General features: G+C 34.5%; 1 non-coding gene across 1 annotated transcript; it reads right to left on the bottom strand.

Moving 5' to 3' along the window:
* Positions 1–1058: 1058 nt before the first annotated feature.
* On the bottom strand, positions 1059–1166 carry LOC112768807 (small nucleolar RNA R71). The gene has a single exon (XR_003186194.1). It is a non-coding gene; the product is annotated as a small nucleolar RNA R71 (small nucleolar RNA).
* Between the last annotated feature and the right edge of the window lie 4248 nt (positions 1167–5414).

Raw genomic sequence — 5414 nt, 5'->3', positions numbered from 1 at the left:
TTCAAAACATAATTTCAAAATCTTTTCTAACTTTTTATCTTTTCAAAATTGATTTTCAAATCTTTTTCAATTAACTACTTGACTTTTTGTTTGACTTTAAAAGTTTTCTATTTCAATCATATCTTTTTCAAAACCACCTAACTAATTTTTCCTCTCTAATTTTCGAAAAATCTTCCCCACTTTTCAAAATTCCTTTTTAATTAACTAATTGTTTTAAATTTTTTTTAATTTCATTTGTCTTTTTCAAAATTTTCGAATTTTAACTTTAATTTTAAATTAAAAACAAAAATATTTTTATTTTATTTTATTTTCGAATTCTTCCATCTCTATCTCCTTATAATTATTTATTTATTTACTAACACTTGTCTTCTACTCAAAAATTCGAACCAACTATTCTCCTCTGTGTTCGAATTCTTATCTTTTCTTTCATCCATCCTTCTCTTCTTATACTCATATAAAGAATCTCTATACTGTGACATAGAGAATTCCATATTTTTTTCTGTTCTCTTCTTTTTCATATGAGCAGGAACAAGGATAAGAACATTCTTGTTAAAGCCGATCCTGAACCTGAAAGGACTCTGAAGAGGAAGCTAAGGGAAGCTAAAGCACAACTCTCTGGAGAAAATCTGACAAAAAATTTTGAAAAAGAAGGAGACATGGCCGAAAATAATAATAATGGTGGAGATGTAAGGAAGATGCTTGGTGACTTTACTGCACCAAATTCCAACTTACATGGAAGAAGCATCTCAATCCCTGCCATTGGAGCAAACAATTTTGAGCTAAAGCCTCAATTAGTTTCTCTGATATAACAGAATTGCAAGTTTCATGGACTTCCATCAGAAGATCCTTTTCAGTTCTTAACTGAATTCTTGTAGATCTGTGACACTGTTAAGACCAATGGGGTTGATCCCTAGGTCTACAGGCTCATGTTTTTCCCGTTTGCTGTAAGAGACAGAGCTAGAATATGGTTGGACTCTCAACCTAAAGATAGCCTGAACTCTTGGGATAAGCTGGTCACGGATTTCTTAGCCAAGTTCTTTCCTCCTCAAAAGCTTAGCAAACTTAGAGTGGATGTTCAAACCTTCAAACAGAAAGAAGGTGAATCCCTCTATGAAGCTTGGGAGAGATACAAGTAGCTGACCAAAAAGTGTCCTTCTGACATGCTTTCAGAATGGACCATCCTGGATATATTCTATGATGGTCTGTCTGAATTATCAAAGATGTCATTGGACCATTCTACAGGTGGATCCATTCACCTAAAGAAAATGCCTGCAGAAACTCAGGAACTCATTGACATGGTTGCAAATAACCAGTTCATGTACACTTCTGAAAGGAATCTTGTGAGTAATGGGACGCCTCAGATGAAGGGAGTTCTTGAAATTGATACTCTGAATGCCATATTAGCTCAGAATAAAATATTAACTCAGCAAGTCAATATGATTTCTCAGAGTCTGAATGGATTACAAGCTGCATCCAACAGTACTAAAGAAGCATCTTCTGAAGAAGAAACTTATGATCCTGAGAACCCTGCAATAGCAGAGGTGAATTACATGGTGAACCCTATGGAAACACCTATAATCCCTCATAGAGAAATCATCCAAATTTCTCATGGAAGGATCAACAAAAGCCTCAACAAGGCTTTAATAATGGTGGAAGAAACAGGTTTAGCAATAGCAAGCCTTTTCCATCATTCACTTAGCAACAGACAGAGAATTCTAAGCAGAATCCATCTAGCTTAGCAAATATAGCCTCTGATCTATCTAAGGCCACTCTAAGTTTCATGAATGAAACAAGGTCCTCCATTAGAAATTTGGAGGCACAAGTGAGCCAACTGAGTAAAAAAGTGATGAGCGAATATTTTATACGCTTTTTGGGGGTAATTTCATGTAGTTTTTAGTATGTTTTAGTTAATTTTTAGTATATTTTTATTAGTTTATAGGCAAAATTCATATTTCAGGACTTTACTATGAGTTTGTGTGTTTTTCTGTGATTTCAGGTATTTTCTGGCTGAAATTGAGGGAGCTGAGCAAAAATCTGATTCAGGCTGAAAAAGGACTGCAGATGTTGTTGGATTCTGACCTCCCTGCACTCGAAATGGATTTTCTGGAGCTACAGAAGTCCAAATGGTGCACTCTCAATTGCGTTGAAAAGTAGACATCCAGGGCTTTCCAGAAATATATAATAGTCCATACTTTGCTCAAGGATAAATGATGTAAACTGGCGTTCAACGCCAGTTCCATGTTGCATTCTGGCGTTAAACGCCAGAAACAGGTTACAACCTGGCGTTTAACTCTAGAAACAGCCTAGGCATGTGTAAAGCTCAAGTCTCAGCCCCAGCACACACCAAGTGGGCCCCAGAAGTGGATTTCTACACTATCTATCTTAGTTTACTCATTCTCTGTAAACCTAGGTTACTAGTTTAGTATTTAAACAACTTTTAGAGATTTATTCGAGACCTCATGACATTTTAGATCTGAACTTTGTACTCTTTGACAGCATGAGTCTCTAAACTCCATTGTTGGGGGTGAGGAGCTCTGCTGTGTCTCGATGAATTAATGCAATTATTTCTGTTTTCTATTGAAACACGCTTGTTTCTATCTAAGATGTTCATTCGCACTTTAATATGATGAATGTGATGATCCATGACACTCATCACCATTCTTAACCTATGAACGTGTGCCTGACAACCACCTCCGTGCTACCTTCGATTGAATGAGCATCTATTGGATTCCTTAATCAGAATCTTCGTGGTATAAGCTAGAATCCATTGGCAGCATTCTTGAGAATCCGGAAAGTCTAAACCTTGTCTGTGGTATTCCGAGTAGGATTTAGGGATTGAATAACTGTGACAAGCTTCAAACTCACAAGGGTTGGGCGTAGTGACAGACGCAAAAGGATCAATAGATCCTATTCCAGCATGAGTGAGAACCGACAGATGATTAGCCATGCGGTGACAGCGCATTTGAACCATTTTCACTGAGAGGACGGATGGTAGCCATTGACAACAGTGATCCACCAGCACACAGCTTGCCATAGGAGGAAACTTGCGTGCGTGAAGAAGATGACAGTAGGAAAGCAGAGATTCAGAAGATAAAGCATCTCCAAAACTCCAACATATTCTCCATTACTGCATAACAAGTATTTATTTCATGCTCTTTTATTCTTCGCAATTCAAACTGATAATTATAATTGATATCCTGACTAAGCATTACAAGATAACCATAGATTGCTTCAAGCCAACAATCTCCGTTGGATTCGACCCTTACTCACGTAAGGTATTACTTGGACGACCCAGTGCACTTGCTGGTTAGTGGTACGAGTTGTGAAAAGTGTGATTCACATTTCGTGCACCAAGTTTTTGGTGTCGTTGCCGGGGATTCTTTGAGTTTGGACAACTGACGGTTTATTTTGTTGCTTAGATTAGGAAAAATTTTTCTTTTTGATTTAGAGTCTTCTATCATTGTTTTTGGTTGAATTTTTTTTAAATTCTTATTTTCTCTTTTTAATTTTTTTTCGAAAATTTTTACAAACTAATAATTGAGTTTTCCTGTTTGAGTTTAGTTTCATATTTTAAGTTTGGTGTCAATTGCATGCTTTTATTTTTCTTTTAAATTTTCGAATTTATGTTCACTGTTCTTTCTTAATCTTCAAGTTGTTCTTGTTTATTTTCCTTGTTTGATCTTTAGTTTTTCTTGTTTTGTGATTTTTCTTGTTTTTCTTGTGCTTTTTCAAAATATTAGTTTTTAAAAAAAAATTTATACATTAAATACCTTATTAAAACACTTTAAATTTATAACTCAATTGGCTAGAGCGTTGTGTTTATGTTCCTGGTAATTGGGAATTTTTCTTTTAAAACTTTTTCAAAAATAATTTTTCTTTGATTAAATCTTGTGTCAAACTTTTAAGTTTGGTGTTCTCTTGTTATTTATCTTTAATTTTCAAAAAGTTATTTTTAGTTTTCTAAAAGTTTCAAGTTTGGTGTTCTTTTTATGCTCTTGAATCTTTGAATTTTGTTCTTGTTGTTCTTGTGAGTCTTCAAGGTGTTCTTGAGTCTTCTCTGTATTTTGATCTTAAAATTTTTAAGTTTGGTATTCCTTGGTGTTTTCCCTCCAAAATTTTTGAAAATAAGGAGCATTGGATCTAAAAATTTTAAGTTTTGTGTCTTTTTATTATTTTTATCTTTCCTCTTTGAATTCAAAAATATCTTTTTCCTTTATTTTAATTGATTTTTCAAAAATTACCTTTAAAAATTAAGATTTTTATTTTAAAAATCAAATCTTTTCAAAATTCAAAATCTTATTCAAAAATCATATTAAAAAATTTTTCAAATCTTTTCAATTAATTAGTCAATTCAACATTCAAATTTCTTTTTATTTTCTTTTTCTTTTAATTTTCGAAATCTATATTTTATTTTCTAATTACTTTACTTTATTTTATTTCTTTTTTTTCGGTTATTTTTAATTAAATAAAACAAAAAAACATAAAAATATATTTTACTTGCAATTCACATCATCTCCCTTTCTCCATCATGGATCTAAGTGGAAATGAACAGTCCAGAAGGACTCTGGGGTCATTAATGCTGCATATGTGAGTAGTATCTGTATACCCTCCATCAAAGCAGGCAGTTTTGAGCTAAATCCTCAGCTCATTGTCATGGTGCAGCAAAACTGCCAGTATTTCGGTCTTCCACAGGAAGAACCTACTGAGTTTCTGGCACAATTCTTGCAAATTGCTGACACAGTACGTGACAAGGAGGTAGATCAGGATGTATATAGACTGTTACTGTTTTCGTTTGCTGTAAAAGATCAAGCTAAAAGGTGGTTAAATAACTAACCCACAGCAAGCATAAGGACATGGAAACAGTTATCAGACAAATTCCTGAATCAATATTTCCCTCCAAAAAGGATGACACAACTAAGGCTGGACATCCAAGGCTTTAAACAAGAGGATGATGAATCCCTTTATAATGCCTGGGAGAGGTACAGATGGATGCTAAGGAAATTCCCCTCTGAAATGTTTTCAGAGTGGGTGCAATTAGACATCTTCTACTATGGGCTTACAGAAGGTGCTCAAATGTCCCTAGACCACTCAGCTGGTGGATCTATACACATGAGGAAAACTATTGAAGAGGCTCAAGAGCTTATTGATATAGTTGCCAGAAACCAGCATATGTACATAAGTAATGGTTCCTCCATAAAAGAAGAAGCCAAAGCAGTGTCTACTGAACTTGGTCCTCCAGAACAAGTTGCTGAACTCAATCAACAATTGTGCTTTCTAACAAAACAGCTAGCAGAATTCAAGGAGATGCTACAAGATACTAAAAATGCTAATAAAAATATGGAGGCACAATTGAATCAGACAAAACAGCAGATAACAGAAGAGTGCCAGGCAGTTCAATTAAGAAGTGGGAAAAC

This window comes from Arachis hypogaea, chromosome 17, assembly GCF_003086295.3.
Source record: "Arachis hypogaea cultivar Tifrunner chromosome 17, arahy.Tifrunner.gnm2.J5K5, whole genome shotgun sequence".
In the NCBI taxonomy this organism is placed as follows: Eukaryota; Viridiplantae; Streptophyta; class Magnoliopsida; order Fabales; family Fabaceae; genus Arachis; species Arachis hypogaea.
The sequence above is the reverse complement of the archived record's forward strand: the minus strand, read 5'-3'. Positions and strand labels throughout refer to the sequence as shown.